General features: G+C 42.0%; 2 protein-coding genes across 8 annotated transcripts in view; one reads left to right on the top strand and one right to left on the bottom strand.

The window, feature by feature from the left end:
- The window catches only part of arl13b (ADP-ribosylation factor-like 13b), a 98,354-nt gene that overhangs the window by 29,078 nt on the left and 55,561 nt on the right, over positions 1-13,715 (bottom strand). The window lies entirely within an intron of this gene.
- The window catches only part of stx19 (syntaxin 19), a 30,554-nt gene continuing 19,879 nt past the window's right edge, over positions 3,041-13,715 (top strand). Inside the window, exon 1 of the mRNA XM_067992832.1 lies at positions 3,041-3,204. The gene's annotated coding sequence lies outside the window, so the exon portion shown is untranslated. The remainder of the gene's footprint in view (positions 3,205-13,715) is intronic.

Below are 13,715 nucleotides of genomic sequence, written 5' to 3'. Positions count from 1 at the left end.
TTCCTTTATCTATTTTATTTACTTTCTCTTCCCCCTTGGGAATGCACTTAGGAAATCTGCTATATTAAAAGGTGTTACTGTACATAAATCTAATTTTGTTGTTGCTGATGTTGAACTACATAGTCAAAACAGTAGAACACAAGTCAGAAGAGGTAATGATCAAACTATTACAGTGCTCTAGTCAGACCACACTTTGAATACTACATGCAGTTCTGGTTGGTAAGAAACAAAAGATATTGAAGGTCTTGAGGCAGCGTAGAGAACAGCCACAAGACCTTGAATGGGTCTGAGTTATGAGGAAAAACTGGAACGACTTGGTCATTTCAGCATGAAAATGAGGCATCGGAGACATGATCATATAGAGGTATACAAGATTGCTAAAAGGTATAGGGAAAGTCAACCCGGAATATTACTTTAAATTAAACTATGAGAGTAGAACAAGGGAATGTAGGTTCAAACTAGTAAAAAGTAATTTTAGGGCAGATATCAGAAAATGTTTCTTCAAACAAAGAGTGATCAATGCAAAATGTTCTCTTAAATACAGTGAATACTGAGGGAGATCATGTGCTTGTATGGTTACTGCGTGGGTGAAAAAGTCCTGAAGACACTGAAGATAAAAGCACTTTCCAAATGGTACTGAGCCATACAAACCAGGAAGGTGCCAGATTAAATTTCTAATTTGGGGTGTGTTCACCAAACTCAGCAGGTCATTACACTTAGTCTCATTGTTCCTGGCTTTGCGGGGGGAGGGAAGGGGGAAAGAGAGAGAATCAGGCAGGACTTCCCTTGCTTGATCATTATCCAGAATTTCCACCAATTGATCATGAAGGAGTAGAAAATTTGGCCTTTACTGTCTGGGCTCATATATAAAGATTGGGGGGTGGGGGGGGGGGGAAGGGGGGGGGGGGGAGGGTGGAGGCAGGAATGGGGAAAAGGAGACCAAATTAAATAATATAGATCATCACTGACAATGGAGATCTAAAAGTTTAATCACTGTGGTATAAACAAATTCCACATTGATGACAGAGGAATGCCAGTTTATCATATGACAATGATCACTGGTGAATTATTAGTCTTATTCACTTAATGAGACAAATTGATCATGTTGTAGATTCATGAGTGCGCCTCCAAGTGCCAGGCAATGACCATCTCCAACAAGAGAGAGTCTAACCACCTCCCATTAACATTCAACGGCATTACCATCGCCGAATCCTCCACGATCAACATCCCAGGGGTCACCATTGACCAGAAACTTAACTGGACCAGCCATATAAATACTGTGGCTACAAGAGCAGGTCAAAGGCTGGTTATTTTGAGGCGAGTGACTCACCTCCTGACTCCACAAAGCCTTCCCACCATCTACAAGGTACAAGTCAGGAGTGTGATGGAATACTGTCCACTTGCTTGGATGAGTGCAGCTCCAACAACACTGAAGAAGCTCGACACCATCCAGGACAAAGCAGCCCGCTTGATTGGCACCCCATCCACCACCCTAAACATTCACTCCCTTCACCACCGGCACACCGTGGCTGCAGTGCGTACCATCCACAGGATGTACTGCAGCAACCCGCCAAGCCTTCTTCGACAGCACCTCCCAAACCCGCGACCTCTACCACCTAGAAGGACAAGAGCAGCAGGCACATGGGAACAACAACACCTGCATGTTCCCCTCCAAGTCACACACCATCCCGACTTGGAAATATATCGCCGTTCCTTCATCGTCGCTGGGTCAAAATCCTGGAACTCCCTTCCTAACAGCACTATGGGAGAACCTTCACCACACCGGTTTAAGAAGGTGGCTCACCACCACCTTCTCAAGGGCAATTAGGGATGGGCAATAAATGCTGGCCTCGCCAGTGACGCCCACATCCCATGAATGAATTTTAAAAAAGCTGAAGGTATGTTTACAAGACCTTCTCTTGTGGTCTAGAATTGCAAGCTGCTGTTAGCTATGAAGACAGTTATTAATTAACTTTCTTTGTACTTTTAAATTTCTTTAAAAGGATCTTTTGTTGGAGAAGCTGAATTGTCATCAGTACAGATATAAACAATCCAGGGTGCTTCAGCAACTCTAGCTCAACTGTGTTATGCAATTCAATTCCTTTGTATTGTCAGGTTTAATGGCGCAAGTCAATTCTACTAATTCTGGCTTTAGCATTCAATGATTTAAAGTAAACTAATACCATTAAAAAGGAGAATATGAACTTATCACAGTTCTCAGCCATTTGATTTATAAAAAGCAATGATGGTGATATTTGTCTTTAAAGATTTGAATAGAGTCACTGTAGTCCATGCTTTTTAAAAAAAAATCGCCAACCATAATTCATTGAAGATAGGAGATTCTATGTACTATGCTGTGAAACAGCTGCTTGAGCAAAACTTCAATCCGAAAGAAAAACACAAATTAATAGGACTTGGTGGCCAAAACTGTAAATACTTATAAATCAATCTAGAATGTGATTTTTATTTTTTGTTGGTCAATTTTTTTTTCAGCACAGTAAATTATGACTACAATGCAAATTACTGTGATTCCTTGCCAAATGTCCATACTGGAACCAGTTCAGTGAAATTGTTGTTCCTTTGGGAAAACTCTGGCCAGGGTGTAACATCCCAAATTAGCCTTTAATAGTTTAGCTTTAATCACACAACACGATACAGTATAATTGCCTTCTAAATTTATTAAAAATATAGAAACCAGTGATCAGTGGATTGTGAGAGTGCTGCTTCCTTCTGTTCTGTACTACTTGATACTTTAAACTACTGCTAATTGTGGAATTACTTCTAAAGGCTCTGGGCTATTGGACAGCTGACAAGGAACAGTGCTCCTCTGAAGGGAATGATGGCCTCCCAACAGGCAGAACCAGATTCCCAGACCAGAAAACAACAGGAACAAATGTTTTTGTTCTTGACGTCATTAGGAGATCCAAGTAGTTTGATCAAATCTCCTTTGGCAGAGTGCCAGGTTACGTAGTCTGAGAACTCATAACATTTAGTACAGTAGGAAGTTGTTTTTTCACTAATGTGTACAAGATGGAGAACTATTAAAGAAAAGCCACCGTGACCTATAAATAAAGCTTGTTCTTACAGACTTCAAGCACACCACGGAAACTGCTGCTCGTAGATTCTTCACTTTTATATCCAGGGAGCCATGATTCCAGCTAAGATTTTGAACGAATGTTGTTAAATCTAGCCTGATTGCACAAGGTACTGTAAACTATTAGATATTTTAAGAACAATTTCAGTTGTGTGTGTAAAATAAAATGTGGATTACTGGGAGTAACCAAAGACAGTATTTATGATCTTGTAAAATTGCAGCATAAAAAGCTAAAGATCATAAATGCATGGTCTTATTTTTAACTAACATACTGTATTATTAATTACTTTCTGAACTTAGCAACATTTACGATACTTTATACTACTCCAAAACTGGTGAATTGGATCAGGGGCAGCAGTTTATCACAGAACTACTTCTAGTAGAGGCAGCTCTGTTAACGTGCGGGGACTCCTGATACTTCGAAATTCCGCTACACTGGGAAAAATTCACGCTCTACAGATGGGATGAGTTTCACCTGAATCAGAAGAGTATCAATGTCTTTGCAGAGAGGGTAAATGAGACAGTGGGGAAAGATTGAAACAAATGAGATGGAGGAATGGGCAAAACGAGCAGAGCTAGAAACATGGAAAATAAAGAGTGATGCAGATAGAAAAGATACAGAAGCTAAATATCACTGTACAGAGTAGAGGCTGGTAAATGACGGAAAATGCGACAGTGATATGTAAGTTTGCCAAATAGAAGGATATGACCACATGGTGAAATAATGACACAATAAGCAAACACATCAATCTATGAAGTGAGGGAAAGGGATCCATCAAGATTTTATATGTGAATGCTGGGAGTCTTAGGAATAAAATGGGAGAGACGAAGGTCCTTGATAGATATGAGAAGTGGAAACTATATCATCACAGGCATCACAAAGCCTGGGTTCAACAACGACACAGCTTTGATAAACGTGTAGGGATACAGATATCAGAATAGCAGAAAAGACAAACTGGGAGTGGTTGTTAACCTTTTACATGAAAAAAACTGTACTATAATAGAGATGCGCCTATCTAGGCAAAATGCAGATAAGGTGGAAAGCTGTGACTAGGGATTAGAGAGATGAGGGGAAGGAACCTAACTTTGGGTGTCAACTGTAGATGGTCAGGATAGGAGGGATTGGACCAAGAAGTTTGTAGTCAAATCATCAAATCATAGAATGATACAGCACAGAAGGAGGCCATTTGGCCCATTGTGCCTGTGCCAGCTCTTTGAAAAAGCTGTCCAATTAGTCCCATTCCCCTGCTCTTTCCCCATAGCCCTGCTAATTTTTCCACTTCCAGTATTTATCCAGTTCCCTTTTGAAAGTTATTATTGAATCTGCTTCCACCACCCTTTCAGGCAGTGCATTCCAGATCATAACTCGCTGCATAAAATTTTTTTTCCTCATGTCGCCTCTGTATTTTTTTGCAACTTACGTTAGATCGGTGTCCACTGGTTACCTCTCTGTTCCTGCACCCTCTTTAAAATTGTACCATTTAGTTTATATTGTCTCTCCTCATTCTTCCTACCAAAATGAATCACTTCACACTCCCCCGAGTTAAATTTCAGGTGCCATGTGTCTGTCCATTTCATCCTTCTGCCACTGGGAGCAGTTTCTCCTTATTTACTCTATCAAAACTCTTCATGATTTTGAGCATCTCTATCAAATCTCCCCTTAACCTTATCTGCTCTAAGGAGAACAATCACAGCTTTCCTAGTCTCTCCACGTAACTGAAGTCTTTTATCCCTCGTACCATTCTAATAAATCTCATCTGCACCCTCCCTAAGGCTTTGGCATCCTTTCTAAAGTGTGGAGCCCAGAAGTAGACACAATACTCCAGCTCGGGCCTAACCAGCGTTTTATAAAGGTTTAGCATAATTTCCTTGCTTTTGTACTCTTCGGCCTCTATTTATTAAGCCAAATTTCCCATATGCCTTTCTAACAGCCTTCTCAATTTGTCTTGCCACCATCAAAGACTTGTGCACGTACATCCACGGGTCTCTCTGTTCCTGCACCCCCTTTAAAATTGTACCATTTAGTTTATATTGCCTCTCCTCATTCTTCCTACTAAAATGAATCATTTCACACTTATCTGCATTAAAATTTAATCTGCCACATGTCTGACCATTTCACCAGTCTGGCTATGTCCTCCTGAAGTCTGTTACTGTTCTCCTCACTGTTTACTACATTTGTGAGTTTCGTGTCATCTGCAAACTTTGAAATTATGCCTTGTATACCCAAGACCAGGTCATTAATATATATCAAAAAGATCAGTGATCCCAACACCGACCCCTGGGGGACACCACTGCACACTTCCCTCTAGTCTGAAAAACAACCGTTCAGCACTACTCTCTGCTTTCTGTCTCTTAGCCAATTTCATATCCATGCAGCAACTGCCACTTTAATCCCATGGGCTTCAATTTTGCTAACAAGTCAATTATGTGGTATTTTATCAAACTCCTTTTGAAAGTCTATATACATATCAACTGCACTACCCTCTCCATTACTTCATCAAAGAACTTAATCAACTTAGTCAAACAAGATATGCCTTTAACAAATCTGTGCTGACTTCCATTTATTAACCCATATTTTTCCAAGTACCAATTAATTTTGTCTTGGATTAATGTCTCTAAAAGTTGCGCCACCACTGACGCTAGGCTGACTGGCCTATAGTTGCTGGGTTTATCCCTCTCCTTTTTTTTGACCAGGAATCCTCCAGTCCTCTGACACCACTCCCATATCTAAGGAGGATTGGAAGATTGTGGCCAGGGTCTCCACAATTTCCACTCTTACTTCCCTCAGCAACCTAGGATACATCCCATCGGGACAGGATGCCTTTTCAGCTTTATCTATTTTTAGCCTATCCAATTTCTCTACTGCTACCTCCTCCTTTACTGTGACATTGGCAGCATCCTCTTCTTTAGTGAAAACAGATGCAAAGTACTCATTTAGTACCTCAGCAAGCCAAATGGAGTTGCTTGCTAAACAGAGTGACGAGAGGAATTTGGTGAGAGTAGGAAGTGCTAAGTAATTTAAAGCAAGAGGTAACAGTAAATAATAGATCTAATTAATTACTCATTTATTTATATAAGGGGATATTAAAATTAACTAAATAGAGGATACCAACATTAAAGGGATCCAAATTGCATTAAATAACAATGTGGTATACATAAATAATAAATAGGGAGTTATGGGGATACTAAATTAAAGTTAATGAACAAAAAACACTAATTAGTTACAAATTAATCTGAAATCAAGCTAAATCCATCTACTAAATATAATCTAGATTTCAAGTAATTTTAATATATCTAGAATTAAATCATTACTAATAAATAAATACATACATACTAGAAATGGCAGTGCAGGCTATGTGTCAGGACTACGATATGTGGGAATTTGTGGAGTGAGACTGTCCCGGATTGCCACATCTGCAGGAAATGTTTCTGCCTTGAGACACTCTAGCTCAGAGTCCTTGAGCTGGAGTGCGAGTTAGAGACATTCCAAAACAAGGGAGAGGGAGGAATTTCTGGATAGTTTTCTCCAGAGTACAGTCACACCTCAGAGGAAAGCACAGGTACAGGAAGGGGAGAGTGTGACTGTCAGTCAGCAGGGGAGGGGGAACTGAGGAGAGATAGAGGAGAAGGTACCGCAGACACTGGTCCTTTCCAAAAGAGGCAATGTACTTGATACCTGTGAGGATAAGGAGAAGCAACAGAATAGAAATGCAGTAGTTAAAGGGGATTCAATAATTAGGGGGATTGATAGTATCCTCTGCAGCCGAGAGTTCCGAAGGATGTGTTGCCTACCTGGTGCCAGGCTAAGGGATGTCTCAATGCAACTGGAAAAGAACTTGGAAAGGGAGGAGGATGATCCCATTGTCGTGGTCCATGTTGGGACCAATGGCATAGGGAAGAAAAGGGAGGAGCTCCTGCTGAGGAAGTATCAGGAGTCAGGAGCTAAATTAAAAAGCAGGACCTCAATGGTGGTAATCTCAGGATTATTACCCGAGCCACGTGTTAATTGGTATAGGGACAAACAGATCAGGAAGGTGAACATGTGGCTAAAGGAGTGCTGTGTAAAGGAAGGGTTCCATTTCACGGGAACTGGCATCAGTACTTGGACAGGAGGGAGCTCTACCGTTGGGACGGGCTCTACCTGAACTGGGCTGGGACCAAGTTCCTAGCAGAAAGGATAAATAGGGTGATAAAAAGGAATTGGGGGGAGGTCTCAGCCAGAAACAATAGTAAAAATGATAGTTTAAAGATTTAAAAAAGGGATAAGAGCAGAGATCAGGTCACAAACAATGATATAGATACTCCAGATGAAAGAATACTAAAATAACTAAAGTAGTTACAGCAGGAGTGACAAATAAGAAACATGTTAAGTTAAACGGTGTGAGAAAGACAGCATCAGAGCAGGATAGGTTAGAGCCCAAGTAAGAGTTTTATATACGAATGCACAGAGTATAAAAAATAAATTGAATGAATTAGAGGCTCAAATGCAGCTTAGAGGATATGACATGGTGGCCATTACTCAGACATGCCTGGATGCTGGTCATGATTGGGAGTTAAATATTCCAGGTTATAAGGTCTTTAGAATGGATAGAGAAATTGGAAGAGGACGAGGGGGTGCCTTACTGATTAAAGATACTATTACAACATTAGTAAGAGAGGATATATGTAAGGGAAAGCAATCAGCGGAGATTTTATGGTTAGAATTGAGGAATAAGAGAGGAGTTAAAAGTGAAATGGAAGTTGTCTACAGGCCTCCTGATGGCAGCAATGAAGTGGCAGAATATATTACTTCAGAGATTAGAGAGGCTTGTAGCAAAAGCAGAGTTGTTTTAATGGTAGACTTTAAATTTCATATAGATTGGGAAAAGCAGAGTAACACAAGTCAGAAAGGTAGTGAATTTCATGAGCGCATTCAAGTTAGTTTTCTGGAGCAATATGTTCCAGAACCAACAAGAGAATTTTAGCTATGAGAAAAGATTGGATAGGCTTTGGAACAAAGGAGGCTGAGGGAAGATTTAATTGAGGTATAAAAATTATGATGGGAGTAGATAGGGAGGAACTATTTCCCTTAGCAGAGGGGTCAGTGACCAGTGGGCATAGATTTAAAGTAATTGGTAGAAGGATTACAGGGGAGCTGCGGAGAAATTTTTACACCCAGAGGGTGATGGGGGTCTGGAACTCACTGCCTGAAAGGGTGGTGGAGGCAGAAACCCTCAACTCATTTAAAAAGTGCTTGGATGTGCACTTGAAGTGCTGTAACCTACAGGGCCAAGGACCAAGTGCTGGAAAGTGGGATTAAGCGGGATAACTCTTTCGATGGGTCGAATGGGCTCCTTCTGTGCCGTAACTTTCTATGATTCTATGAAGAGGGTAGGCCATAATAGATTTAGTAATGAGTAATCAGCCAGACTTAGATAATATTCTAACAGTTAGGGAACATTTATCTAACAGTGAACATAATATGATCGAATTCAATGATAAGTTTCTCCTTTTCATACCTAACCGTTACTAAGATTCTAGATTTTGATAAAGCTAACTTTAATGGGACGAGACAGAGACTGACAACAGCAAACTGGTCAAAAGAGTTATCTGGTAAAACTACAGATGAACAGTGGGAGGCGTTCAAAAAAGAATTTAGCTTAATACAGGACCAGTATATAACCCTAAGGGACAAGAGCTCTACTTACCAAATAAAATAGCCATGGTCGACAAAAGGAAACTAAAGGAAAGAGCATACAAAAATGCAAAGAATAGTGTAGATCCAGGGGATGGAAGATATAAAGAACAGCAAAGGAAGACAAAAAAAGATAGTAAGGGCTGCAAAAATGAAATACGAAAAGAAACTTGTGAGGGATATCAAGATTAACACCAAAAGTTTTTACATTAAATTAGAAGAAAAAGGGTAGTCAAGGGTAATGTAGGCCCTTAACAACAGATGCAGGTAATACTTCAAATGAAAATAAAGAAATGCGGGTAATATTGCAAATGAAAAGAAGGAAATGGCAGGCTTGTTGAATAATTACTTTGTGTCAGTCTTCACAGTAGAGGAAGAGGATAATATACCTGACATTCCAGGGAAACTAATAATGAATCAAGGACTGGAATTCACTAAAGTTAACGTAAGCAAGAAAACAGTATTAGAAAAAAATAAGGGCACTAAAGACTGACAAATCCCCAGGATGTGTTAGTTTCCACCACAGGGTTTTCATAGAATCATAGAATGGTTCCGGCACAAAAGGAGGCTATTCGACCAGTCGAGCCAGTGCCGGTTCTCTGCAAGAGCAATCCAGCTAGTCCCACTCCCTCACTCATTCCCCGTAGCCTGCAATTTTTTTCCCTTCAACTACTTATCCAATTCCCTCTTGAAAGCCACGATTGAATCTGCCTCCGCCACCCCCTCAGGCAGAGCATTCCAGATCATAACCATTCACTGCATAAAAAGTTTTGTCTCATGTCTCCTTTGGTTCTTTTGCCAATCACCTTAAATCTGTGTCCTCTGGTTCTTGAACCTTCCGCCAATGGGAAGAGTTTCTCTCTATTTACTCTGTCTAGACCCTTCATGATTTTGAACACCTCTATCAAATCTCCTCTTAACCTTCTCTGCTCAATGGAAAACAACCTCAGCTTCTCCGATCTATCCACGTAACTGAAGTCCTTCATCCCTGGAACCATTCTAGTAAATAATTTCTGCACCCTCTCCAAGGCCTTCACATCCCTCCTGAAGTGCGGTGCCCAGAATTGGACACAATACTCCAGTTGTGGCTGAACCAGTGTTTTATAAAGGTTCATCATAACTTCCTTGTTTTTGTACTCTATGGGCACGACTTCAACAGTGAAAAACGGGTGGGTTGGGGGCTGGGGGGGCATTAAAAATTGCAACCATTTCAGACCCACCCCAAACCTGTCCATTTCCTGTTTTCATCGGGGCGGGAGGCCAACCCGCTCCCAGAAGGTGGGTAGGGCCTTAAAACCTTTCAAGGAGGCTTCAGGTCTCCATTTTCCCCCACAGTTTCCGATTTCAACCCCCGGGCAGCCGGGATTCCCAGGCCTTCTATTTTAGACCTCGTGAAAGGATGCGAGAAGGCCCAAGACTAACAGGTCCCGGCCCACAAGCTGTGCCAGAACTGCCTTTCTGGCATAGCTTGTGGGCCGGGAGGAGCATCAGCGCTTCCCCCAGGCCCAACAAGCCTACCTGCAGCGACCCCCACAATGATCGCGGACGCCCGATCCCGATCCTCCCCCACAACGATCGTGGACCCCCGGCCCCGATCGCAGTCCCCTGATCCTGATCCACCAACGATCGTGGACCCCCCGATCACGACATCCCCCCCCATGACTGAGCCCCGATCCTTCCCCCCCATGACTGACGACCCTCAGCCAACCTATGCCCACCAATGCACCCCATGCCTCCCCCCCATCTATACAAACAAAGACTTGCCTGAAGACTTACCTGAACACATCCTCTCCCTGACCGGTCTTCCGTTTGAGTGAGACCAGCTTATCAATCAGGAAGGCCAGTCGGATGGCAAACAGACAAAAAAAATAAAAGATGCCCTTACGTCAAAATCGTAAGGATGTCCGGGGAACCTGTATTTCTGGGTTTCCCGTCCGCAATTTGACCCCCCCACCCCCTTCCTGGCTCAGGGTCAAAATCATGCCCTGTGTCTCTATATATGAAGCCGAGGATCCCGTATGCTTTTTTAAACTGCTTTCTCAACCTGCCCTGCCACCTTCAACGATTTGTACACATATACCCCAGGTCTCTCTGTTTCTGCGCCCCCTTTAGACTTGTACCCTTTAGTTTATATTGCCTCTCCTCGTTCTTCCTACCAAAATGTATCACTTCGCACTTCTCTGCGTTAAATTCCATCTGCCACTTGTCCACCCATTCCACCAGCCTGTCTATGTCCTCTTGAAGGCTATCACTATCCTCCTCAACGTTCACAGCACTTCCAAGTTTTGTGTCAGCTGCAAATTTTGAATTTGTGCCCTGTACGCCCAAGTCCAAGTCATTAATATACATTAAGAAAAGCAGTGGTCCTAGTACCGACCCCTGGTGAACACTACTCTATACCTTCCTCCAGTCCGAAAAATAACCATTCACCATTACTCTCTGTTACCTGTCACTTCGCCAATTTTGTATCCATGCTGCCGCTGCCCCTTTTATTCCATGGGCTTTAACTTTGCTGACAAGCCTATTACGTGGCACTTTATCAAACACCTTTTGGAAGTCCATATACACCACATCAACCGCATTGCCCTCATCAACCTCTCTGTTACCTCTTCAAAAAACTCAATCAAGTTAGTTAAACACGATTTGTCTTTAACAAATCCATGCTGAGCTTCCTTTATTAATCCACACTTGTCCAAGTGACTGTTAATTTTGTCCCGGATTATCGTTCCTAAAAAAGTTTCCCCACCACCGAGGTTAAACTAACTGGCCTGTAGTTGCTGGATTTATCCTTACACCCTTTTTTGAACAAGGATGTAACATTTGCAATTCTCCACTCCTCTGGCACTACCCCCAGATCTAAGGATGATTGGAAGATCATGGCCAGTACCTCCACAATTGCCACTCTTACTTCCCACAGCGATCTAGGATGCATCCCATCTGGACCGGGTGACTTATCTACTTTAAGTACAGCCAGCCTTTCTAGTACCTCCTCTATCAATTTTTAGCCCATCCAGTATCTCAACTACCTCCTCTTTTACTGTGACTTGGGCAGCATCATCTTCCTTTGTAAAGGCAGATGCAAAGTACTCATTTAGTACCTCAGCCATTCCCTCTGCCTCCATGCGTAGGTCTCCTTTTTGGTCTCAATCAGCCCCATCCCTCTTCTTACTACCCATTTACTATTTATATGCCTATAGAAGACTTTTGGATTCCCTTTTATGTTAGCCGCCAGTCTATTCTCATACTCTCTCTTTTCTCCTCATATTTCCTTTTTCACTTCCCCTCTGAACTTTCTATATTCAGCTGGGTTCTCACTTGTATTATCAACCTGACATCTGTCATATGCCCTCTTTCTCTGCTTCATCTTATTCTCTATCTTTCGTCATCCAGGGAGCTCTAGCTTTGGTTGGCCTACCCTTCCCACTCGTAGGAATGTACCTAGACTGTACCCAACCTATCTCCTCTTTAAAGCCCGCCCAGTGTTCGATTACGGTTTTGCCTGCCAATCTTTGATTCCAATTTACCCGGGCCAGATCTGTTCTCAACCCACTGAAATTGGCCTTCCTCCAATTAAGTATTTTTACTCGAATGCTCCTTGTCCTTTTCCATAGCTAATCTAAACCTTATGATATTATGATCACTGTTCCCTAAATTATCCCCCACTGACACTTGACCCACCACATTCCCCAGAACTAGATCCAGCAATACCTCCTTGCTCGTTGATCAAGAAAGTTCTCCTGAACACATTTCCGAAATTCTTCCCCCTCTCTGCCCTTTACACTAATATTATCCCAGTCTATATTAGGATAATTGAAGTCCCTCATTATCACTACTCTATGGCTCTTCCACCTCTCTGTAATTTCCCTTTTTTAAAGGAAGTAGGTGAGGAAATTGCAGTTACTTTAGCTATAATCTTCCAAAGATCTCTCGATACAGGAATTGTTCCTTTAGATTGGAAAATTGCAAATATGATGGGCTGAGTGGCCTCCTCCTGCGCTATACCTACTATGATACTATATAACTCCATTACTTAAGAAAGCTGAGAGAGAGATTTTGAAGGAATTGATAGGGTAGATAGAGAGAAGCTTTTTCCGCTAGCATAAGGGAACATAACCTTAAAATCAGAGCCAGGCCATTCAGGAGAGAAATTAGGAAACACAGCTTCACGCAAAGGGTGGTGGAAGTGTGGAACACTCTCCCACAAAAAGGAGTACGTGCTTATTAATGATTTTAAATCTGAGTTCGATAGATTTCTGTTAGCCAAGAGTATTAAGGGATATGGAGCCAAAGCAGGTGGATGGGGTTAGGATACAGATCAGCCATAATCTCAATGAATGGCGGAACAGGCTCGAGAGGCTGAATGGCCTACTCCTGTTCCTATGTTCCATTGGCCTCCACAATATCTCCTTTTTGGTCCCTAATTGGCCCCACTCTTCCTTTGACTACCCTTTTACTATTTATATGTTTATAAAAGACTTTTGAGTTCCCTTTTATATTACTCGCTAATCTATTCTCATATACTCTGCTTTTTTCAATTCTTCCCTATGCTTTTTGTTTTCAGCTTTGTTCTCTACTGAATTATGAACCCGGAAGTGTGCACAGAAACAGACACAATTGTTATGGGTGACTTCAGTTTACCAGGGATAGATTGGGAAAGGGCACATTAGGAATGAATGCATGATAACAATATCCTAGACATAATACTGAATTGTTGCATGGAACAATTGGTCAAGGAACCAATGCGAGTAGAGGCTCTATTAGACTCTCCCCTCCCTATCTCTCTAACCTCCTCCAGCCCTACAACCTCCAGGAATCTGGCCTCTTGTCCCACTTCCTTCACCCCATAATTGGCGACCATGCCTTCAACCATCTAGGCCTTAAGCTCCAGAATTCCCTCCCTAAACCTCACCACCTCTCTACTTCTATCTTTTCCTATAAGACGCTCCT

Source organism: Heptranchias perlo, chromosome 11, assembly GCF_035084215.1.
Source record: "Heptranchias perlo isolate sHepPer1 chromosome 11, sHepPer1.hap1, whole genome shotgun sequence".
NCBI lineage: Eukaryota > Metazoa > Chordata > Chondrichthyes > Hexanchiformes > Hexanchidae > Heptranchias > Heptranchias perlo.
This window is presented reverse-complemented; position numbering and strand designations above follow the sequence as displayed.